This window comes from Kogia breviceps, chromosome 12 (genome assembly GCF_026419965.1).
Source record: "Kogia breviceps isolate mKogBre1 chromosome 12, mKogBre1 haplotype 1, whole genome shotgun sequence".
NCBI classification, from domain to species: Eukaryota; Metazoa; Chordata; class Mammalia; order Artiodactyla; family Physeteridae; genus Kogia; species Kogia breviceps.
This window is the reverse complement of record NC_081321.1, coordinates 44,240,614-44,266,975: the sequence shown is the minus strand read 5'-3', so window position 1 is coordinate 44,266,975 and position 26,362 is coordinate 44,240,614. Positions and strand designations below refer to the sequence as shown.

At 39.9% G+C, this 26,362-nt stretch overlaps 1 protein-coding gene and 1 pseudogene across 15 annotated transcripts in view; one reads left to right on the top strand and one right to left on the bottom strand.

The window, feature by feature from the left end:
• RBMS2 (RNA binding motif single stranded interacting protein 2) overlaps positions 1 to 26,362 on the bottom strand; it is a 106,317-nt gene that overhangs the window by 47,700 nt on the left and 32,255 nt on the right. The gene's annotated exons all lie outside the window — the stretch shown is intronic.
• On the top strand, positions 11,371 to 12,134 carry LOC131766343 (RNA-binding protein 7-like; annotated as a pseudogene).

Genomic DNA, 26,362 nt, shown 5'->3' with positions numbered 1-26,362 from the left:
AATAATTCCTTAATTTTATAAAATAGAGTTAAAATTTCCAATTGTCTTATATATGTCAGAATTGTTTTATTTTGTTTTACAGTTTATTTGATTTATTTATTTATTTTTTTGGCCACACCGTGCGGCTTGTGGGATCTTAGTTCCTTGACCAGGGATTGAACCCAGGCTCTTGGCAGTGAAAGCATGGAGTGCTAACCACTGGACCTCCAGGGAATTCGCCAGTTTATTTGTTTGAAATAGGATCCAAGTAAGGTCCATATACTGTCACTGGTTGCTATGTCTGTCACATCTTTTAATCGACAAGTTCCCTATCCATTCCTATTTCTTGCAGTTTTTTTTAAGAATTTAAAATATTTGTTTATTTATTTAGGCTGTGCTGGATCTTCCTTGTGGTGCGCAGGCTCTCTAGTTACGGCGCGCGGGCTCTAGAGCTCGTGGGCTTAGTTGTGGTATGTGGGATCTCAGTTCCCCAAACAGGGATTGAACCCAGGTCCCCTGCACTGGGAGCATGGAGTCTTAACCACTGGACCACAAGGGAAGTCCCCTATTTCTTGCAATTTATTTGTCAAGGAAATTCTTATGTTTGTACCAGCATAAAAATTAATCCATTCAAAAACCATTTAATTAGACTTACCATATGATCCAGCAATCCCACTCCTGGGCATATATCCAGAGAAAACTAATTCAAAATGATATGGGGGGGGGTCTTCCCTGATGGCACACTGGTTAAGAATCTGCCTGCCAATGCAGGGGACACAGGTTTGAGCCCTGGTCCAGGAAGATCCCATATGCCGCAGAGCAACTAAGCCCGTGTGCCACAACTACTGAGCCTGCACTCTAGAGTCCGCAAGCCACAACTACTGAGCCCACGTGCCACAACTACTGAAGCCAGCACTCCTAGAGCCTGTGCTCCGCAACAAAAGAAGCAACCACAATGAGAAGCCCACGTACCGCAATGAAGAGTGGCCCCCACTCACTGCAACTAGAGAAAGCCCGCACGCAGCAACGAAGACCCAACACAGCCAAAATAAATAAATAAATAAATATATATATATATATTTTTTTTGTGGTACGTGGGCCTCTCACTGTTGTGGCCTCTCCCGTTGCGGAGCACAGGCTCCGGACGCCCAGGCTCAGCGGCCATAGCTCACGGGCCCAGCTGCTCCGCGGCATGTGGGATCCTCCCGGACCGTCCCCTGCAGGCAGGGGACAGAATCGGCAGGCAGAATCTCAACCACTGCGCCACCAGGGAAGCCCATAAATAAATTTTTTAAACAATGGTTTAGATGGCAAATTTTATTAAAAAAAAAAAAAAAAGATACAGGGGACTTCCCTGGCAGTCCAATGGTTAAGACTCCACACTCCCAATGCAGGGGGCACAGGTTCAATCACTTGTTGGGGAACTAAGATTCTGCATGCCACTCAGCGTGGACAAAAAAAAAAAAGGTATATGCACCCCAATGTTAACAGCAGCACTATTTACAATAGCCAAGACATGGAAACAACCTAAATGTCCATCAATACATGAATGGATAAAGAAGATTCAGTATATATATGTACAATGGAATATTATTCAGCCATAAAACAGAATGAAACAATGCCATTTGCAACCATCTGGATGGACGTGAGGATTATCATACTAAGTGAAGTAAACCAGACAGAGAAAGACAAATATTATATATCACTGATATGTGGAATCTAAAAAGATGATACAAATGAACTTATTTACAAAACAGAAATGGACTCAGAGACATAGAAAACAAACTTATGGTTATCAAAGGGGAAAGGGGGTGGGGGAGGGATAAATTAGGAGTCTGTGATTAACATATACATGCTACTATATATAAAATAAATCACACTACTATATATAAAACAATAAGGACCTACTGTATAGCACAGAGAACTATATTCAGTATCATGGAAAAGAATATATATATATGTATAACTGAATCACTGTGCTGTACACCTGAAACTAACACATTACAAGTCAACTATATGTCAATAAAAAGTTTGTTTTTGAAGAAAAATTTATTAAGTAGGTACTATTTGGAGAATAGAAAAAAGAATCTGTAACTGAACAATTATTTATTGTATCTAATATGTAGCATGTGGAGATGCTATGAAGAAATGCAAAATGAGAGAAAAGGTTAGCCTTCAAAAGGCACAAGATGGAATGCAAAAACAGAACAATGACATAAAAACATAAAATCAAAACAAAACTTCCTAGTAACAACGTAGCTTCTCTAGTGACTATTGATGTTAATCTCAATAGTCAACTGACCTTTTATTTTATTATCTTTTTCTCAGGCAAAGGGAAGGGAAAATAACAAATGTTGGCTATTTACCATATTCCAGGCCCCATAGGATTTTGTTATCTAATATAATCTTTACAAAGAAGATAATGAGGGCTTCTCCAGTGGCTCAGTGGTTAAGAATCCACCTGCCAATGCAGGGGACACGGGTTCAAGCCCTGATCCAGGAAGATCCCACATTCCGTGAAGCAACTGAGCCTGTGTGCCACAACTACTGAGCCTGCACTCTAGAGCCGGCAAGTCACAACTACTAAGCTCACGCACCTAGACCCCGTGATCCACAACAAGAGCAGCCACCGCAATGAGAAGCCCACACACCACAACGAAGAGTAGCCCCCACTTGCCGCAACTAGAGAAAGCCTGCATGCAGCAACAAAGACCCAATGCAGCCAAAAATTTTAAAATTAAAATAAAAGAGACAGAAGAGAAATTTAGAAATTTGGAAGGTGGAGGTTTGTTTTAAAAAAATGATAATGAGATAGTGAGATAGGTATAATTTCCATTTTTTTTGGTGGTACACGTGCCTCTCACTGTTGTGGGCTCTCCCGTTGCGGAGCACAGGCTCCGGACACGCAGGCTCAGCGGCCATGGCTCAGGGACCCAGCCGCTCCGCGGCATGTGGTATCTTCCCGGACCGGGGCACGAACCCGTGTCCCTTGCATCAGCAAGCGGACTCTCAACCACTGTGCCACCAGGGAAGCCCCCATTTTCTTTTCTTTTCTCTCTCCTTTTTTTTTGCCCACACTGCGCGGCTTGTGGGATCTTAGTGCCCCGACCAGGGATCAAACTCAGGCCAATGGCAGTGAAAGTGCCACTGGACTGACTGCCAGGGAATTCCCTCTGTTTTCATTTTTATTGATATGGAAACTAAGGTTCAGAGGAGTTCTTTCTTTCCCAAGTTTACATAATTAATAAGTAGTAGAATCTTATTTTTGACTGAGGATCATCTGGTTCCCAAGTCCACATCTTTTCCATTGCTGTTTCTCTAAACACAGGAACAGCAATGGCTTTCACAAACTATAAGCAAGGTCAACAATTAGCTCCAATTATTTTTTTAAGAGATCAATTTCTAAAATGTGTTCAAATCAACAGTCTAAAATGACACCAGAAAACAGGTAAAGAGGGACTTCCCTGGTGGTCCAGTGGTTAAGACTCTGAGCTTCCACTGGAGGGGGCATAAGTTCCATCCCTGGTCAGGGAACTAGGATCCCACAGGACACTCAGTGTGGTCAAAAAGAAAAAGACAAAAAAAACAGGTAAAGAAACTTAGCTTATCATTTTACCACAATCATCAAAAAATCTATTAGATTTAAGTACTGGTCTGTGAAAATGGAACTAAACTGAGGAATCTGATCATCATCTTCCCTGGAGAAAACACTTACTGCCTACTCCACTGCTCCCTTCAGTGTAGATGGACAGACATCAGCATATCGCTCCTGCTGTGCAGGCAGCTCTAGAAGCAGCAGCACAGCTCTGTCCTCTTTCACTCTGGGGGTTCAGCTGCCTGAAGGGAGCACACACTCAGCTTTGCTTACCTTACACATTGGTGAGGTTTCACAGGGCTTGCCCCACAGGGGAAGTCTGTAGTCTCTGTTTGGTTTGGTTTTGATCACTGCTTGCACCTAGGTGGAGAAATCTGTCTAATTCTGGCAGTATTAGAAAATCCACTGGCCCACAGATAACAAGCTACCTTCTTGAATATTAGTGTTATCAGTAATGAAGTTGTTGTTTTAATTTCCATTTGTCAAACTTTCTTCTTATTTCTCAACTGGAGTGGAGGAAGGATGCTTCAAACTGAAACCCGCAAACCCCAGCAGTCTTTAAGGGCTAGGCAAGTATTTCCTTTGGTAGTTGAAATGGAGGCCAGGGTAAAATGTTAGTGTGCCTGGCCCTACCAGTTTACAAATCCTGTAATTGTAAAATAATGATTTACTAATAATTCAATTTGGGACAACATAGAAAATCATTTTCATTTATAATATAAGACCTTTATTTCACAAATGAGGAAAAATCAGATTCAATTTTGATATAAGCACTCAGTTATTCACTATTCATTTAGCAATTGAGTAGGCAATGAATCAATGTTTACTAAATGTTTTTTCAAAAGTATATTTCTTGACTATAGAGCCCATTAACTAGCAGAAAGGGGTTAAAACACAAGGGCTCAAAAATCAAAGACTATAGTTTAATTCTAGCGTTGCCATGTACTAGCCTGTGACTTTGGGTAAGTTGCTTAACCTTACCTGCAAAATGCAGACAGTAACAGCATCTATGTAATTGGATTAGTGTGGGGATTAAAATAAATACATATAAAGCTCTTATGGTGCCTGAAATATGAAAGGAGCTCAGATCCATTCATTCAATAAATACTTAATGCCCGATTTAGAGTACCAGGCACTATGTCTGATAGCAAGGACAAAATGCCAAGCTAAAAATGTTCTAAGACAAAGACTAGAGATGGTCTTGGTCCTAACAGAATTCAGCGTTTAGTAGAGATATAGCCATTAATCAAATAATCACAAAGTAATTGTACAATTACCCAGTGTGATAAATGGGCTAGGGAAAAAAAAGAACAGAAGGCTGTGACCTACTGTATAGTATAGTCAGAAAGGTGACATTTAAGTAAGACTTCAAGGATGAGCAGAAATTAGCCATCCAGAGAATGAAATGAAAGATCATTACAGAAAGAGAAATGGGCAAAAGACACAAAGTGAGATTTTCAACTGAATCTGAAAGAAACAGAAGGCCAGTGAAGCTGGAGTGTAATGAAGGATGGAGGGGTAGGCAGAACCTTCCAGACTGTGTTAAAGTACTTGGCTTTCATTCAACACAATAGACAGTCAGTGAATAATTTTATGTGAGAGAGAAGTTATAAGATCTGATCTATGTGTTGAAAATATTATCCTGGCTACTATGGGAAGAATAAATAAGAACGAGGCAGGGGGTGAAATGGCAAGCTCAATTAGGAGGCCACTGTAATAGTCCAAACAAGAGACAATATAGTCTATAATTGGAGAGATGGCTGTAAAGATGGAGAGAAATGGAAAGATATGAGATGTAGTTTATAGGTAGAATCAAAGGACTTGCTTATAAATTAGATGCAGGAAAGTATACTGTCTACCTTGAGTAACTGGATGGATGATGGTATCATTCACTAATGCTGTAGAGGTGGAGGGGAGAGCCAATTTGAGGACTGCAAAGCAATCATTACATTTTTGAATATGTTAATTTTAATAACCTGTGAGATTTCTAGGAAAAAAATATCAATTAAGCAGTTGGATACACAGAGGAGAAGTCTGGTCTAGCAATTATCTGTAAATCTGTTAGCATAGTAGTAAGTGAAATCTAGGAATAAAGTATATTTAGAAAGAAGGCAAGAAAGCCTGAAGAAATATAAACACTCAGAAATTGAGTAGGGTAACTGACAAGGAGATCAAAAGAGGAGGGCAAAAGGGCAAGACCCAAGAAGGTTGTGTTACTGGAGGCAACAAAAGACAGAGTTTCAAGAAATGGGGGCAAAAAAAATAAATGGGGAATAGTCAACTCCAGCAATGCCACTAAGAAGTTATGTAAGATAAAAGCTAAAAAAAAAAACAAAAAAACACTAGTTGGATTGGGCAACTTAAAAGTACTATGGACTAGAGCAAGCAGAAGAAAGAATCAGTGAGCCTGAAGAGAGATCATTTGAATTTATCCAGCCAGAAGGAAAACAAAAAAACAAGCAAACAAACAAAAAGCAGAATGAAAGGGAATGAAGAAAGCCTATGGGACTTATGGGGCATAATAACAGAAACAATCTACGTACTACTGGAGTTGCAGAAGAAGAGAGAAAGAAAGGGGTAGAAAGCTTATTCAAAGAAATAACAGCTGAAAACTTCCCAAATGTGGGGAGAGATGTGGACATCCAAGTTCATTAAGCTAATAGCTCACTCCAAAGTTTCAATCCAAAATGACCTTCTCCAAGATGCATTATAGTAAAACCATCTAAAATCAAAGACAAAGAGAGAATTTAAAAGTCAGTTAGAGGGCTTCCCTGGTGGCGCAGTGGTTGAGAGTCCGCCTGCCGATGCAGGGGACACGGGTTCGTGCCCTGGTCCGGGAGGGTCCCACGTGCCGTGGAGCGGCTGGGCCCGTGAGCCGTGGCTGCTGAGCCTGTGCTCCGCAATGGGAGAAGCCACAACAGTGAGAGGCCCACATACAGCAGAAAAAAAAAAAGTCAGAAAAAAAAAATGTCTCTCATACAACAGAGCCTCCATAAGGCTATGAGCAGATTTCTCAGCAGAAATCCTGCAAGCCAGGAGAGAATGGGATGATATATTCAAAATACTGAAAGAAAAAAAATGCAAAACAAGAATACTTTACCCAACAGAAGTGAAGGTAAGATAAAGACCTTCCCTAACAAAAGCTGAGAGAGTTCACCACTGCTTGACCTGCCTTAACAAGAAATGCTGAAGAGTTCTTCAATCTGAAAAGAAAGGATGTTAACTAGTAACATGATAACATAATACGAAAATATACAACATACTGGTAAAGGTAAACATATAGTCAGATTCAGAATACTCTAGTACTGTAATGTGGTGGTGTTAACCGCTTAACTCTAGTATAAAGGTTAAAGGACAAAAGTATTAAAATAGTTATAGCTACAATAATCTGTTAATGGATACACAATATAAAAAGACGTAAATTGTGACATGAAAAACATAAAATGGGGGTGGGGGTAAAAGGGTAGATTTTGTATGCAATCAAAGTTAAGTTGTTATCAGCTTAAAATAGACTGTTACATCTATAAGATGTTTCAAGTAAGCCTGAGGGTAATCACAAAACAAAAACCTATAACAGATACACATAAGATAAAGAGAAGGGAATCAAAGTATACCACTATCAGAAATCATCAATTCATAAAGCAAGACAGTAAGAGGGGAAGAAAGGAAGAAAAGAACTACAAGACAGCCAGAAAACAATTAACAAGATGGCAATAATAAGTCCTTACCTAGTTATAATTACTTTAAATGTAAATGGATTAAATTCTCCAATCAAAAGGCACAGAGTGGCTGAATGAATAAAAAACAAGGTCTAACGTTTATGCTGTTTGCAGAAGACTCATTTACTACAAGGACACACATAAGAACAAAGTGAAGGGTTGGAAAAAGATATTCCACACAAATGGAAACCAAAAGAAAGCAAGGATAACTATACTTATATCAGAAAAAAGAACTTTAAGTCGAAAACTGTAACAAGAGACAAAGAAAGTCATTATATAATGATAAGAAAGGGTCAATTCATCAAGGAGATCTAACAGTTGTAAATGTGTATATACCCAACAGCAGAGCACCTAAAATATTGAGCAAATATTAACAGATCTGATGGGAGAAACAGACAATACAGTAATAGCAGAGGATTTCGATACCCCACTTTCAATGATGAATGGATCACCCAGACAGAAAATCAATACAGAAACAATGGACTCAAACTATACTTTACATCAAATGGACCTAACAGACATATAAAGCACCTTCCATCTAAAAACAACATAACAGGGGTTTCCCTGGTGGCGCAGTGGTTGACAGTCTGTCTGCCGATGCAGGGGACACGGGTTCGTGCCCCGGTCCGGGAGGATCCCACATGCATGGAGCGGCTGGGCCCGTGAGCCATGGCCTCTGAGCCTGCGCGTCCGGAGCCTGTGCTCCGCAGCAGGAGAGGCCACAACAGTGAGAGGCCTGTGTACTGCAAAAAAAATAATAATAATAAAAAATAAAAACAAATAAAAACAACATAACACACCTTCTTTTCAAGTGCACCTGGAACATTCTCCAGGATAGAGCGCATTAGGTAACAAAACAAGTCTCAGTAAATTTTAAAATACTATAACCATACCAAGTATCTTTTCTGACCGAAATGATATAAACTAGAAATCAGTAACAGAAGGAAAACTGGAAAATTCACGAATATGTGGAAATTAACACATTCCTGAACAACCAATGGGTCAAAGATAAAATCAAAAAATATCTTCAAACAAACAAAAATGGACACACAACATACCAAAACTTATGGCATGCAGCAAAAATGGAGCACAGAGGGAATTTTAGAGTGATAACTGCCTACATTAAGAAGAAAAAAAAAAGATCTCAAATAAACAACCTCAACGAACTGGAAAAAGGACAAATTAAGCCCAAAGTTAGCAGAAAGAAGGAGATAACGAAGATCAGAGCAGAAATAAATGAAATCAGGAATAGAAAAACAATGGAAAACTGTTTTGGTTTTTTTTGGTTTGTTTTTTTTTTTTTGCGGTATGCAGGCCTCTCACTGTTGTGGCCTCTCCCATTGCGGAGCACAGGCTCCAGACACGCAGGCCCAGTGGCCATGGCTCACCGACCCAGCCGCTCCGCGGCATGTGACATCTTCCCGGACTGGGACACGAACCCATGTCCCCTGCATCGGCAGGCAGACTCTCAACCACTGCACCACCAGGGAAGCCCAAGATTTTTTTAAAAGATTAAATTGACAAAACTTTAGCTAGATTTACCAAGAAAAAAAGAGAGAAGACTCAAAGAAATAAAACTAAAAATGAAAGAGGAGACATTACAACTGATACCACAGAAGCACAAAGGATCATACGACACTGCTATGGACAATCATATGCCATCAAATTGGACAACCTAGAAGAAATGAATAAATTCCTAGAAACACACAATCTACCAAGTCTTAATAATAAAAATACAGAAAATCTGAACAGACTAATAAGTAAGGAGATTGATAATCTCCAGGACTAGATGGCTTCACAAGTGAATTCTACCAAACATTTAAAGAAGAATTAACATCAATTCTTCTCAAACTCTTCCAAAAAAATAAAGAGGAGGGAACACTTCCAAACTCATTTAACGAGACCAGCATTACCCTGATACCAAAGCCTGATGATGACATTAAAATAAAACAACAGACCAACATCTATGACAAATATAAATGCAAAAAATTCTCAAAAAAATACGAGCAAAACAAATTCAACAGCACATTAAAAGCATCACACACCATGATCAAGTGAGACTTATCCCTGAGATGCAAGGCTGGTTCAATATACACAAATCAATAAATGTGATATAGCTCATTAACAGAACAACAAAAATCATGATAATCCCAATAGATGCAGAAAAAGCAACTGACAAAATTCAACATCGTTTCATGATAAAAACACTCAATAAATTGGGTACAGAAGGAACATACCTCAACATAATAAAGGCCATATATGACACGCCCACAGCTTATATCATATTCAACAGTGAAAGTCTGAAAGCTTTTCCTTTAAGATCAAGAACAAGAAAACGGTGAACATTCTGACCGCTCCTATTCAACATAATACTAGAAGTCCTAGCCAGAGCAATTAGGCAAGAAAAGGAAATAAAGGCATCCAAATCGGAAAGGAAGAAGTAAAATTGTCTGTCTGCTGATGACATGATTTTGTATACAGAAAATTCTAAAGACTCCATCAAAAAAGGCCTAATAAACAAGTTACATAAAGTTTCAGGATACAGGGACTTCCCTGGTGGCACAGTGGTTAAGAATCTGTCTGCCAATGCAGGGGACACGGGTTCAAGCCCTGGTCCAGGAAGATCGCACATGCCGCAGAGCAACTAAGCCCATGTGCCACGACTACTGTGCCTGTGCTCTAGAGCCCATGAGCCACAACTACTGAAGCCCATGTACCTAGAACCCGTGCTGTGCAACAAGAGAAGCCACTGCAATGAGAAGCCTATGCACCTCAACGAAGAGTAGCCCATTTTCGCCACACTAGAGAAAGCCCACGTGCAGCAACAAACACCCAATGCAGCCAAAAATAAATAAATAAATTTTTAAAAAAAGTTTCAGGATACAAAATCGAACATACAAAAATCAGTTTCATTTCTATACACCAACAATGAAATCAGTTTTATTTCTATACACAAACTATCTGAAAGAGAAATAAAGAAAATCCATTTACAATAGCATCAAAAATAAAATACTTAGGAATAAAGTAAACTAGGAGGTGATAGATCTGTACATTGAAAACCACAAAACACTGCTGAAAGAAAAGGAAGGAGACACAAGTAAATGAAAAACAATGTTGTGGGTTTTTTTACAGAAATAAAAAGTTCCATCCTAAAACTCATTTGGAATCTCAATGTACCCTGAATAGCCAAATCTTGAACAAGAAGAACAAAGCTAGAAGTCTCAAACTTTCTCATTTCAAAAATTATTACAAAGCTATAGTAATCCAAACAGTGTGGTACTGGCATAAAGACAGACATACTAACCAATGGGACACAGTAGAGAGCCAGAAATAAACCCCTGCACATATGGTCAAATGATTTGACAAGGGTGTGAAGACCACTCAATGAGAAAAGAACATTCTTTCCAACAAATGGTATTGGAAAAACTGGATATCTACCTGCAAAAGAATGAAATTGGACCCTTACCTTACACTGTAAGGGTAAAAAATTACCCTTATACAAAAATTAACTCAAAATGGATCAAAGACCTAAACATCTTGGAAGAAAACATAGGGGGAAAGCTTCATGAGATTGGATTTGGCAATTTCTTGGATATGACACCAAAAGCACAGGTAACAAGAAAAAAACTGATAAATTGGACTATATCCATATTTAAAACTTCCATGCTTCAAAGGACACAATCAACAGAGTAAAAAGGCAGCCTACAGAATGTAAGAAAATATTTGCGAGCCAAAGCAAATCACAGTCCCTTTGTGGGCAACCCTGAAACAAAAGTCACAGAGGAGCTCCTTTTTGAGCTTTTTCACCACGCTGGGCCAGTAATAAGAGTGAAAATTCCAAAAGATAAGGATGGTAAAGCAAAGCAGTTTGCGTTTGTGAATTTCTAACACAAAGTATCGTTCCTTATGCCATGAATCTACTTTACAGAATCAAGCTTTTTGGAAGGCCCATCAAAATTCAGATTAGATCAGGAAGTAACCATGCCTCACAGGAAGTCAGTCTGTCATATCCCCAGCATCGTGTTGGAAATTCAAGCCCTACTTCCACATCTCCTAATAGGTACGAAAGGAGCTAAAATGACTCGATCAGCACAGATAATTCAAAGATCTTTCTCTTCTTCAGAAAATTTTCAGAGACAAGCAGTGATGAACAGTGTTTTGAGACAGATGTCACATTGGAGGGAAATTTGGTTCTCCATATCTGGATCAATCAGGATTTTCCCCATCAGTTCAGTCATATAATCATACTTTTTAAAACAAATTTTTATTTTTGTCTGCATTGGGTCTTCACTGCTATGCACAGGCTTTCTCTAGTTGTGGCAAGTGGGGGCTACTCTTCCTTGTGGTGCACATGCTTCTCATTGCAGTGGCTTCTCTTGTTGTAGAGCACAGGCTCTAGGTGCACGGGCTTTAGTAGTTGTGGCACGAGGGCTCAGTAGTTGTGGCAGACGGGCTTAGTTGTTCTGTGGCATGTGGGATCTTCCTAGACCACAGATCGAACCCGTGTCCCCTGTATTGGCAGGTGTATTCTTAACCACTGCGCCACCAGGGAAGTCCCCCACATAATCATACTTTTAACCAGTCTTCAAGCTCCCAGTGGTGCCAAGATACACCATTATCACAGAGAAAAGTCAGACAGAATTCTCATTCCTACATAGCGGATAGACATTATAGCCATAAACAGTGTTACACCACTGATCATGGGTCTGACCATCATTACAGAGAAAACAGAGATGATTGATTTCTTCTATGAAGACAGGAATCACAATGGCTGGAGCCATGACTATGATAACAGAAGAGACAGTGGTAGAGAAGGAAAATGGTGCTCATCTCGACACTAAAAAGTGATAAAAGGATGTTTTCATAGGGTCATTCTAGGCCCTTTTTGTTAATTTGTCTGGGACTGTTTTCTTAAAAAACTGTATAGAACAGCTTTACAAGTCGCCACATTTCTTTATAAAATTTTTAAAACCTAACAACAGTCCAATACAGAAACGAGAAGAATTGTGGTTCTAGTTTTATTACATTAATAACCTTTCACCTTAGGGTTTTATGCAAACGAAGGTGCCACAATTCCTAATCACTTTAGACAGTTGAGGAAGGGATGTATTATATGGATTAGTCGTATTATGGAGTAAATATTTTAATTATCTGTTATCTTTTTGTACTGCAAGAAGTTTCTTGTTAGTGAATCAGATTTTTGGTGTATATAATAGAAAACATTCAAGTTGATAGTCTGAAATGACTCAGTATTTTGTTAATAAACGAGAGAATGTAACTTCAGTGATTCATTTTACTAACATTTCAGAAAGCTTTTTGGTAAAGTTTCGGGATAAATCATATTATTTAACTTCTTAGAGAACTTAAATGTAAGTTCTGTGACATAATCTTGAACTTTACCGTAACTGAGCATACAAGTATACGTCTACATGTGCTATTTCATTATAAAATGTTAGAATTTGCTCATTAAATCATGTTTGATGTACGACTGAAGCCACTCAGGAAGTTAAATATCTCTAAATGTGTTTTTTTACAGTAAAAATACAGTGTTAATGTAAATCCCCTTATTCTGGAAGAATGAAAATGTAAATACATGGTCAGATAAAATGGTAAAATGTTTTACTGAAAGTATACTTTTTTGGGAAAAAAATGGTTCACAAAACCTTTAAGTGTTGCCTCTATCACTCAAACTTCTAAAATTTTAACATTTTCAAAGTGCCCAAGACAAGTGCACAAGGACACATTTTATTGTTGAAATTGTATAGGTTGCTTTTTGTTTTTATTTGAATATTTGAGAATTTAGTCTTAAACATTTCCTGATTTAAAAATTTTAAAACCTTGTTTAACAAATCTTTTATGTATCAAGATACTGTTTCTGGGACTTCCCTGGTGGCATAGTGATTAAGAATCCACCTGCCAATGCAGGGGACACGGGTTTGAGCCCTGATCCAGGAAGATCCCACATGCCACAGAGCAACTAAGCCTGTCTGCCACAACTACTGAGCCTGTGCTCTACAGCCTGCGAGACACAACTACTAAGCCCGTGTGCCACAACTACTGAAGCCCACACGCCTAGAGCCCATGCTCCACAACAAGAGAAGCCACAGCAATGAGAAGCCTGCGCACCGCAACGAAGAGTAGCCCCCGCTCACTGCAACTAGAGAAAGCCCGCGTGCAACAACGAAGACCCAACGGAGCCAAAAATAAAAATTAATTAATTAGTTAATTTTTAAAAACAGATGCTGGGCTTCCCTGGTGGCACAGTAGTTGAGAGTCCGCCTGCTGATGCAGGGACACAGGTTTGTGCCCCGGTCCGGGAAGATCCCACATGCCACAGAGCAGCTAGGCCCATGAGCCATGGCCGCTGAGCCTGCGCATCCGGAGCCTGTGCTCTGCAACAGGAGAGGCCACAACAGTGAGAGGCCCACATACCGCAAAAAAATAAAAATAAAAAAATAAAAAATAGGGCTTCCCTGGTGGCGCAGTTGTTTAGGGTCCGCCTGCCAATTCAGGGGACGCGCGTTAGTGCCCCGGTCCGGGATGATCCCACATGCCGCGGAGTGGCTAGGCCTGTGAGCCATGGCCTGCGCGTCTGGAGCCTGTGCTCTGCAACAGTAGAGGCCATGACAGTGACAGGCCCACGTACTGCAAAAAATATATATAATAATTTAAAAAATAAAAAACAGATGCTGTTTCCTTTTCATTGTAGAACTTGTTTATAAAAATTCATTCCTAGGGACTTCCCTGGTAGCACAGTAATTAAGAATCCGCCTGCCAATGCAGTGGACACGGGTTCAAGCCCTGGTCCAGGAAGATCCCACGTGCCACAGAGCAACTAAGCCTGTGTACCACAACAACTGAGCCTGCACTCTAGAGCCTGCAAGCCACAACTACTGAACTCATGTGCCACAACTACTGAAGCCTGCGTGCCTAGAGCCTGTGCTCTGCAATAAGACAAGCCACCTCAATGAGAAGCCCGCACACCACAACCAAGAGTAGCCCCTGATCGCCACAACTAGAGAATGCCCATGAGCAGCAACAAAGACCCAAAGCAGCCAAAAATAAATAAATAATTTTTTAAAAGATTTTTTTAAAAATTCATTCCTGGGGCTTCCCTGGTGGCGCAGTGGTTGAGAATCCGCCTGCCGATGCAGGAGACACGGGTTCGTGCCCTGGTCCGGGAAGATCCCACATGCCGCGGAGCAACTAAGCCCGTGAGCCATGGCCGCTGAGCCTGTGCGTCCGGAGCCTGTGCTCCGCAACGGGAGAGGCCACAACAGTGAGAGGCCCGCATACCGCAAAAAAAAAAAAAAAAAAAAAAAAAAAAAAAAAAAAAAAATTCATTCCTTGAAAAAAAAAGAAAATACTTGCAAATTGTATACCTGATAAGGAGTTAATAGCCAAAATATATAAAGAACTCTACAACTCAGTAACAAAAAACAAACAATCCCATTTTTAAAAATGGGCAAAGGACTTAAATTTTTTCCAAAGAAAATATACAAATGGCCAATAAGCACATGAAAAGATGCTCAACATCACTAATCATAAGACAAATGCAAATCAAAACCATAATGAAATACCCTGTCACAACCATTAGGATGGCTACCATAAAAAAAAACCGAAAATAAGTGTTGGCAAGGATTTGGAGAAATCAGAACTTGTGCACTGTTGGTGGGAATGTAAAATGGTACAGCCGCTAAGGAAAACAATGTGGTAATTCCTCAAAAAATTAAAAATAGGATTACCATATGATCCAGCAATTCCACTTCTGGGAATATACCCAAAAGAATTGAAAGCAGAGTCTGAAGAGATATTTATACACCCATGTTCATAGCAACATTATTCACAACAGCCAAAAGATGGAAGCAACTCAAGTATCTCTCACAGATGAATGGATAAACAAAATGTGGTATATACATTCAATGTGGGAATTCCCTGGCAGTCCAGTGGTTAAGACTCGGGCTTTCACTGCCATGGACCTGGGTTCAACCCCTGGTTGGGGAACTAAGATCCCATAAGACATGTGATGCGGCCAAAAAAAAAAAAAAGTAAATACTTTCAATGTAATATTATTCAGCCTTAAAAAGCAAGGAAATTCTGGGGCTTCCCTGATGGCGCAGTGGTTAAGAATCCACCTGCCAATGTAGGGGACACGGGTTCGAGCCCTGGTCCGGGAAGACCCCACATGCTGCAGAGCAACTAAGCCTGTGCGCCACAACAACTGAGCCTGCGCTCTAGAGCCCGCAAGCTACAACTACTGAGCCCGTGTGCCACAACTACTGAAGCCCACGAGCCTAGAGCCCGTACTCCGCAATGAGAAGCCACCTCAATGAGAAGCCCCTGCACCGCAAGAAAGAGTAGCCTCTGCTCACCGCAACTAGAGAAAGCCCATGCACAGCAACAAAGATCCAATGCAGCCAAAAATAAATAAATAAAATAATAATTAAAGGGAAAAAAAGCAAGGAAATTCTGAAATATGTTACAACATAGATGAACCTTGAGGACATTATGCTAAGTGATAGAAGCCAATCACAAAAAGACAAATACTGTATGATTACACTTATATGAGGTACTTAGAGAATTCATAAAAACAGAACATAGAATAGTGGTTGCCAAAAGCTGCGGGGAGGGGAGAATGGGAAGTTGTTTAATGGTATAGATTTTCAGTTTCACAAGATGAAAAGAGTTCTACTAGAGATTGGCTGCACAATGTAAATGTACTTAACACTATTATACTGTATACTTAAAAATGGATAAGATGGTAAATTTTGTTATGTATATTTTACAATTATAAATCAAATACTGGGCTTCCCTGGTGGCACAGTGGTTGAGAGTCCACCTGCTGATGCAGGGGACACGGGTTCATGCCCCGGTCCGGGAAGATCCCACATGCCACGGAGCGGCTAGGCCCATGAACCATGGCCGCTGAGCTTGTGCGTCTGGAGCCTGTGCTCCGCAACGGGAGAGGCCACAACAGTGAGAGGCCCGCGTAATGCAAAAAAAAAAAAAAAAAAGAAATCAAATACTAACGTGCTTCCCTGGTGGCGCAGTGGTTGAGAATCTGCCTGCCAATGCAGGGGACACAGGTTCGATCCCCGGTCCGGGAAGATCTCACACTACACGCAGCTCCTAAGCCCGTGTGCCACAACTACGGAGCCTGCGCTCTAGAGCCCAGGAGCCACAACTACTGAGCCTGCATGCCGCAACTACTGAAGACCACATGCCTAGAGCCCGTGCTCCGCAACGAGAAGCCACCTCAATGAGAAGCCCCTGCACCGCAAGAAAGAGTAGCCTCCACTCACTGCAACTAGAGAAAGCCCATGCACAGCAATGAAAACCCAAAGCAGCCAAAAATAAATAAATAAAATAAATTTATTTTTTAAAAAACCCAAATGCTAAGAAAAAGAGAGTTGGATGTAATGAAGTAGAGATTCTATATGTAGGAACTACTTTTTCAAGAAGGTGGATTATAAAAGGGATCAGAAAGGGGACTTCCCTGGTGGCACAGTGGTTAAGAATCCACCTGCCAATGCAGGGGACACTGGTTCGAGCCCTCCTTCTGGGAAGATCCCACATGCCGCGGGGCAACTAAGCCCGTGCACCACAACTACTGAGCCTGTGTGCCACAACTACTGAAGTCCGCGGGTCTAGAGCCTGTGCTTGGCAATGAGAGAAGCCACCGCAAGGAGAAGCCCCCACACCGCAACAAAGAATAGACTCCACTGCCGCAAGAGAAAGCCCGCGCGCAACAACGAAGACCCAACGCAGCCAAAAATAAATAAATTAATTAATTTTTTAAAAAGGGATCAGAAAAATGGGACAGTAACTGGCAGGAGACATGGGATCAAGCAGGGTTTCTATTTTCCATTAGATATGGGTGATATTTAAAGCTACAAGACTAGATAAAATTATGAAGGAAGAAGTGTAGATAGAAAAGAAACAAGGACTGAGTCCTGGGGATCTCCAAGGTTTAGAGATCAGGAAAATTGGGAGGAACCAGCAAAGGACCTTGAAGAGGAAAGGCCACAGATACTAGAGGAACAGGAGGGTATGGTGGTCTGCAAACCAAATGAAGAAAGTGTTCCAAGGAATTGTGTGATCAAACGTGTCAAGTGTTGACAACAGATTAAAAGTAAGATGAGGGCTATGAACTGACCACTGAAGAACATGAAAGTCACTGCAGACCTTCATAAGAGCAGTTTTGGTGGAGTGGTGGGAGTAAAAGCCTAACTGGATTAGGTTTAGGAGAAAATGAGAGGTATGACACTATCAACAAGTAGAGAGGATGTGAGTCTACAGTAAATTTTACACTGTTGATGGAAACAAATGTGGTATACTTAGAAAGCAATTTAGCATTACCTCTTTTTTAATTAATTAAGTTTTTGGCCATGCTGTGCAGCATGCAGGATCTCAGTTCCCAACCAGGTATCTAACCCGTGCCCCCTAAAGTGGAAGTGCAGAGTCCTAACCACCAGTCCACCAGGGAATTCCCTAGCATTATCTCTTAAAGGTGAACATTCACATACCTATACTGCACAATCCCACTCCTATATAAACCCAAAAGAAATTCTTACACAAATGTACCACATAAATGATAATATTCCAAGCATCAATGTTAGGAATAGCAAAAACAAACAAGCCTGGATTAATCCAAAAGCTCATTGGCAGGAGAATGGATAAATTATGGTATATTCACAAAATGAAATATTATACAACATGAAAAAATGAATAAAACAGCTATATACAACATGAATTAATCATGAAGATGTAATACTGAATGGAAACAAACAGAAGACTGTATTGCAATAAGACAATATAGTAGTGGCTGAGAGTATACACTAGGAGCCAAACTATCTGGGTTCAAATCCCAGGTGGGCCATTCACTACTAACGTGATTATTAGACTCTCTGTAGTTCATTTTTTCTCATCTGTGAAACAGGGAAAATAATAATGAAATTGTCATAAGGATTAAATGATATAATATATAATTATACATAAAGTACTTAGAACAATGTAAACAAGCAAATTAAACATGACTTTAAACTATGTTTTAAAAAAGCAATAGAATAATAAATATAAAATTTAAAAGCGTGGTTACCTCTAGAAGAAGGGGAGGGAGGGGATGGGATGGGGAGAAACTCCTAAATATATGCAATTTACAGGCAATGATTCTAGTTCTTGAGTTAGAAGATGGGTTTACAGGTGTTCCTCTTATTATTATGCTTTAGAGTTACATGTAACCTGTACATGTAACCTTTTGTATTATCAAATAATATATTAAAGATAATAAAAGAAAAAGTAATGGAAGGAAATAAATTGGAGACAGCAAGTATGTAACTCTTGAATAAACAACACTTTCAGATAGTTTATATAAAGGGAAGAAGAGAAATGGGGCAGCAGGTGGAGGAAGAAACGGCATCAAGAAAAAGGGGATTTTTTGATAAAAGAAATAACAGTCTATTTACATACTGATATATGATTATAAATATTAACAAATATTAACAAAACTCAGAAATAACCCAATAAAGTATATCAGTACTTTAAGATGAAGAACTCAAGGTCAGAGAGCCTAAGAAACTTAGAACTAGGTCACACATCTAAGTGACAAAAGCCATATTTAAATTCAGATCTAACTCCAAATTTCACAACTTTATTTTATTTTAAAATTTTTATTGGAGTCTAGTTGATTTACAATGTTGTGTTAGTTTCAGGTGTACAGCAAAGTGAATCAGTTATACATATATATATATCCACTCTTTTTTAGATTCTTTTCCCATACAGATCATTACACAGTATCAAGTAGAGTTCCCTGTACTATACAGTAGGTCCTTATTAATAATCTATTTTATATACAGTGGTGTGTATATGTCAATCCCAATCTTCCAATTTATCCCTCCCTCCCACGCCCTTCGAAATTTCACTATTTGTATAGAACAAAATGCTGCTTTCCTTTTCTTAATCTTAATTTAATGCTTAACATTAGTTTAATTACATTTATTAGGATATATATTTGAAGTATCTACTAGATAGGCTAAAATGCTGCATCAGGTATTTCAGAGGATAATAAACTGAACAACACTATCTTTACCATTACAGAGTTTACACTACAGCAATGAAGATAAGACCATCACCTAAATGATTCCAATACAATGCAAAATTATATAAATACCACATATGAAGTACAAAATATTATGGAGGCTAAGAAAAAAAAGTCCCCTTTGGGGTTAGGAGGTAGAGGGATTAGGGGAAGCTTTATAGAAGAGGTAACATTTCAACTGAACTTCTAAAGCGTAGTTAGGGTTTTGAAAGACAGTTTTGACTGTGAGCTCTTGAATGGCCACCATCATGCCTTAGCCCCAGGTCCTAGCATTCTGGAGCTATTTAACAAATGTGGGTAGAGTGAACAAATGAACAGAAAGGCCATTCCAAAAGGAAGCAACAACAGCAACAAAAGGATCAGAGGCTGAATACTACATGAGGCACAATGACAAAAGAATCAGAGAGTAGGAGGGATATGAATATGAACATATATATTTGGAAAGTAAGTATCAAGTTACTTATCATGATTCTTTTTACATTTTGGCTCCCATATCTCCCATCTTTAAGAAAATTCTCTCAACACTACCACCATCCTCTTCCAGGCTTTATCTCATTTCTCTGCTCCCCATCTTTTTATTTTATTTTATTTTATTTTATTTTATTTTTGCAGTATGTGGGACTCTCACTGTTGTGGCCTCTCCCGCTGCGGAGCACAGGCTCTGGACGCGCAGGCCCAGCGGCCATGGCTCACTGGCCCAGCCACTCCACGGCACGTGGGATCCTCCCGGACCGGGGCACGAACCCGTGTCCCCTGCATCGGCAGGCGGGCCCTCAACGACTGCGCCACCAGGGAAGCCCCCCCATCTTTTTAAAATAACTACTTTATGAGATATAATTTATATACCATGTAATTAACCCATTTAAACTATAATTTCAATGGTATTTGGATCACAGAGTTGTGCGGCTATCACCATAGTCAATTTTAGAACATTTTTATGACCCCAGAAAGAAACCCAATACCCATTACCAGTCACTCTTTTCTCCCCAACCATCTCCTACTCCATCCCTAGGCAACTACTAATCTACTTTCTGTCTCTCTGGATTTGCCTATTCTGGATATTTCATATAAATGGAAGCATCAAATACAGTTGACCCTTGACCAACACAGGTTTGAAGTGCACAGGTCCACTTATATGTGGATTTTCTTCAATAGTAAATACTACAGTACAGCACGACCTGCTGTTGGTTGAATCCTAGGATGCAGAACCATGGATATAGAGGAGTCACGTATATATGGATGATCGACTATAGCTTACACATAGATTTTCCCAAGCCCCACACTGTTCAAGGGTCAAATGTATGTGTTCTTTTGTGAGTGCCTTCTTTCACTAACATAATGTTTTCAAGGTTTATCCATTTTGTAGAATGTATCAGTACTCTATTATTATTATTATTTTTTTGGCTGTGTTGTGTCTTCATTGCTGCGCGAGCTTTCTCTAGTTGCGGCAAGCAGAGGCTACTCTTCGTTGCTGTGCACAGGCTTCTCATTGCTGTGGCTTCTCCTGTTGCAGAGCACGGGCTCTAGGCACACAGGCTTCAGTAGTTGTGGCACACAGGCTCAGAGGTTGTGGCTCGCAGGCTCTAGAGAGCAGGCTCAGTAGTTGTGGCGCACGGGCTTAGTTGCTCTGCAGCATGTGGGATCTTCTCAAACCCATGTCCCCAGCATTGGCAGGCGGATTCTTAACCACTGTGCCACCAGGGAAGTCCCTCTATTACTTTTTTTTTTTTTTTTTTTTTTTTTTGCGGTACGCGGGCCTCTCACTGTTGTGGCCTCTCCCATTGCGGAGCACAGGCTCAGCGGCCATGGCCCACGGGCCCAGCCGCTCTGCGGCATGTGTGATCCTCCCTGACCGGGGCGCGAATCCGTATCCCCTACATCAGCAGGCAGACTCCCAACCACTGCGCCACCAGGGAAGCCCGTCTATTACTTTTTATCACTGAATAAAATTCAAAAATTCCATTGTATGGGTATATATAATATTTTATTTATCCTTTCATCAGTTGATGGACATTTGGGTTGTTTCCACCTTTGGGCTATTATGAATAATGCTGCTATGAACAATGATGTACAGATTTTTGTGTGAATGTGTTTTAATTTCTCTTGGGTATATACCTAGGAGTGTGTTTAACCTTTTAAGGAACTGCCAAACTGTTTTTCAAAGCAGCTGCACCATTTTATATTCCCATCAGCAGTGTATAAGGGTCCAATTACACCACACATTATTATCTGTGTTTTTGATTACAGCCATCCTTGTGGGTGTGAAGTGGTATCTCACTGTGGTTTTGATTCCTTGATGGCTAATGATGCTGAACATCTTTTCATGGCTATTTGTAGATCTTCTCTGGAGAAATATCTATTCAGACCTTTTGCCCATTTTTAAAATTGGGTTTTGCTCTTCATCTTAATCAAAGTTCTTAAAAGATTAGTCTATATATACCATCTATACTTCCTTACCTTCTTTCACTCAACAACCCACTCCAACCCTGCTTTTGCTCCCCCGCTCTGAAATTGCATGTCAAAGTCACCAACCACCTCTACACTGACAAAATCAATGACTATTCATCAGCCTTCATCTTCCAGGATTAACTCTATGGTTTGCACACCTGCATTTTAATTCCAGCTGACTTTATTTATTTATTTATTTTGGCCGCACGGCGTGGAACGTGGGATCTTAGTTCCCCGATCAGGGATCAAACCCACATCCCCTGCATTGGAAGCACAGAGTCTTAACCACTGGACCACCAGGGAAGTCCCTGACTTCCTATTCTAATCTATATTTTATTTTGTCCTGTTTCTTTTCTATATTTTTCTGTTTTATTATACAGCATATTTTCTTATGGGATGAGAAATGTAAACCAACAACCAAAGGTTATTATCCAGAGAACTGCAGGTAACACAACTGGCTAGAGCAGAGTCAATGTGATGAAATCATGCAGGGGAGGTGGGGAAGATAAGGAAAGGCTGGATAAACAGTGGGTATTGGGCTAAGGATTTGGACTTTGTTTAGCAGGTAATACATAGCCATTAAAGGTTTGTATATAAGAAATGCTCAGCACGGGCTTCCCTGGTGGCGCAGTGGTTGAGAACCCGCCTGCCGATGCAGGGAACACGGGTTCGTGCCCCGGTCCAGGAAGATCCTACATGCCGCGGAGCGGCCTGTGCTCTGAAACGGGAGAGGCCACGGCAGTGAGACGCCCGCATACCACAAAAAAAATAATTTAAAAAAAAAAAGAAGAAATGCTCAGCACTAAACTGCTGGAATGTTGGAAGATTATTCTGGTAGCAGGTATAAAATTACTTGGGGTCAAGGGGTAGGGAGTGGAGAAATAGGAGACAAGGAGATCACAGGGAATGTTTACTGCTGTGGTAATCAGGGCGTAAGTTAGTGTAGTAGAGCTTTAAAAAAAAAAAAAAGGAGGAATCAATGGAAAGACATTACTACTAAACTTTAACCAACTGAGTTAACTTTATTACGGATAACAGAACTATTAACTGCGCCCAGTCCAGAGATGTTAGACTTTAAAAGTTCTACTAGGGCTTCCCTGGTGGCGCAGTGGTTGAGAATCTGGCTTCCCTGGTGGCGCAGTGGTTGAGAATCTGCCTGCTAATGCAGGGGACACGGGTTCGAGTCCTGGTCTGGGAGGATCCCACATGCCGGGGAGCAACTAGGCCCATGAGCCACAACTACTGAGTCTGTGCGTCTGGAGCCTGTGGAGCCTGTGCTCCACAACAAGAGAGGCCGCGATAGTGAGAGGCCCGCGCACCACAATGAAGAGTGGCCCCTGCTTGCCACAACTAGAGAAAGCCCTTGCACAGAAACGAAGACCCAACACAGCAAAAATAAATTAATTAATTAATACACTCCTACCCCAACATCTTAAAAAAAAAAAGTTCTACTAAATTTGATTTGATGGAAACTAGATGAAAATGTAGTAAACACAGAAAAATTCTCTCTCCCTGTTAGAAGTATAAACAATTCTAGTATTGCTTCCTACTTTCTTCTCTGCTGAGTAACCTCTTCCAAAAATTTCAGGTAACTCAAACTTCTTAAAGAGCAAAAGTCTGGCAGTGCCTACCAGTCAGTTCTACTCTCATCATTGCCTCCACTCCCTGCAACTCCCAGCCCCAATAAGGTCTTCAATATGTTAAAATCAAGAAGAAATAGAAATTTATGCAAAATAGGTTGGGGAAGGCAAATTATCCCAAGTTAAACACAGTCCCTTTTCTTTTTTTCCGAAGGGAATGTTTGCTGATGCTCTGAGGAGTTAACTTATAATAACACATGCCAGGAAGATGATGTCAGGGAAGGCGTGGTTAGGTTCTTTACAAGTCTGAAATTCCTTTAGTCCCAAACACTTCCACTTTCAATCTCACCTATACTCAAATCTCTCTACTGAGGCAACTCTTTCAAAAGTTGAAGGAAGTATTGAGACCCTAGAACTCTGATCTTTTTTTTTTTAAGAACCAAGAATAATTGAAGGCCATTAAAATAGATGTGTTGTTTTTCATGTACCATAATTTTGCAGAATCTCTCTTTGAAATCCACATTTTCCCCCTTTGGTGACTATTTTAATTCCAAAGAAAGGAAAGGATATTCAACACTACATCCTGAGAAAGAATGTGCCTTTTTCAGGCATTATATATTTGCTGATTGTATGCCTATATTTACAACAGCCAAAAAAGAATAAGAAAACTATAATTGTCCTGGGCTCCTCAGTTAACAACTCCCCTGATAAAGTATACAAATATGTTTCAAAATAAAACAATCCTACTTTTCTTTCTTGTCACATCGCAGGGCTTGTAGGATCTTAGTTCCCTTACCAGGGATTGAACCCCTGGCCATGGCAGTGAAAGTGCTGAGTCCTAACCACTGGACTGCCAGGGAAGTCCCCAGACAATCCTACTTTTTAAAGACAAGTAGGACTTCCCTGGTGGCGCAGTGGTTAAGAATCTGCCTGTCAATGCAGGGGACATGGGTTCAAGCCCTAGTCCGGGAAGATCCCACATGCCACAGAGCAACTAAACCCGTGTGCCACAACTACCGAGCCCACGTGCCACAACTATTACTCCACAACAAGAGAAGCCACTGCAATGAGAAGCCCATGCACCACAAGGAAGAGTAGCCCTGCTCGCCTCAACTAGAGAAAGCCCACGCGCAACGAAGACCCAATGCAGACATAAATAAATAAATAAATAAATAATAAAGACAAGTAAATAAAACTAATGATGTCACAACAGTAATATACAAATGTCTTTTCAAACTGAGCTCACTGGAAATTATTTTTATTCCACCAACCAGAAGCGATGACTATAGTAAATTATGATGTAAAAATGTTCCCTAAAGAAGGCAGATCTCTGCAAATCTATTATTTCCAGATTTTGGTATAACAAAATGATGGACAATAAAAGCACATATTTATGTGTACTTTTTCAGAAGTTTAGAATTTTGTTTTTTATTTCAGTTTTTTAAATGTTCCAGACACATCTAAGAACTTTTTTACATAGACTTGTCTTACTTGAGAAACTGAGCAAATAAGCCAATGTCAAAATTAAAACTTTACTTTGTCATAGAAAAAAGTCTGGTAGAATAGACACAGCAAAGTGCTACTAGTTATTTCCCTTAAGGAGTGGGATTTAGGTAAGGAACTTCAGGACATGAAGGGAAGACTTGACTTTTTATTTTATATACCTCTTTATGCTTAAATTTTAAAAATAGACATGTCTTACATTTATTACTAAAAACTAATAAGTTATTTAAAAAATTTAATTTTCAGTATAAAAGTGGACAAATTACATGAGCAGATTCACTCAAAACATTCTTCTCCAAAAAATGAATGAACACATTAGGCCATACATATAAACAAAAAGACAAAGAGCAATGTAGTAATCATTTAGTTTAAATATATCCAACACCCACAAATCTATATATACACACAAGGAGTCATCAATATAGTCACAAAGTGACGTCATCATAACAGTGACCTGTAAGAACCCAAAGAATACTTGACAAATACACTAGTAAGTATGTATCTACCCTTACCCCAGGTTTCCTAATGTGTTTCTCAAACCTTACAAGTTATCAGAAAGAGATATGAGATTTGAATCCCAGTCCGCAATCATACTTCTTGTCCCCTACACTATCTTAGATTTAGAAGCTGGTTAAATGTTTCCTATACAACAAGCGGGAAAGGGAGTGGAGAGCTAAGAAAAGAGAATTTTAGATAGCATCAAATACATGAAGCCACTAATAGGGAAAAAACCAATTTCTGGAATTCATTTTACTGTATTTTAATAGGTAACCTGAGAGACTTGGAGGGAAAAAATTAGGAAGGAGATTTCATACAGTACTATACAAGATATGAAAAAATAAAGACAGATTAGGTATCTATCAAAATCATATTGATTTATGTGTGTGTGTATATACATATATATATATATACATATAAAATTTATAACAAATATGAACCCATATTTCTTAAGGATGTAACAGAATGAATACCACATAAACTAACACCCATAAACTAACACTAGGTGTTTTGAGTCTAAACATTTACCAATGCCTTGATCAGATACTTTGTTCACCTATAACAGTCTCCCTAGGTGTGTAAGAAAGCATCAAGAATTCTTACCCACTGCCCAACAATCCATCAAATGAGCAAAAGATCCTTAAATGTCTAAGGCACCTTTTTTCTTCAAAGAACAGCTATAAAATCAAGAGACAGGGTAAATGGTCTTTCTGCTACAGCATACAGTTCCTCCTAATCAGCACAGTGTGCACTGAAATGCCAAGAAACTGCCCAAGATATTCCCTGGTAATTGTGGGGATGACCGTACACCTCTCCCCAGAATGCCCCTGTGTCCAAGCATAGACTCCGGAGATCTCTGCTGAGCCTGGCTATCTGCAGAGCAGGAAGGCCCAGCTCAGCAGCAGACCCCAAAGAATCACAGAACTTTCTGCCTTAATTCCCA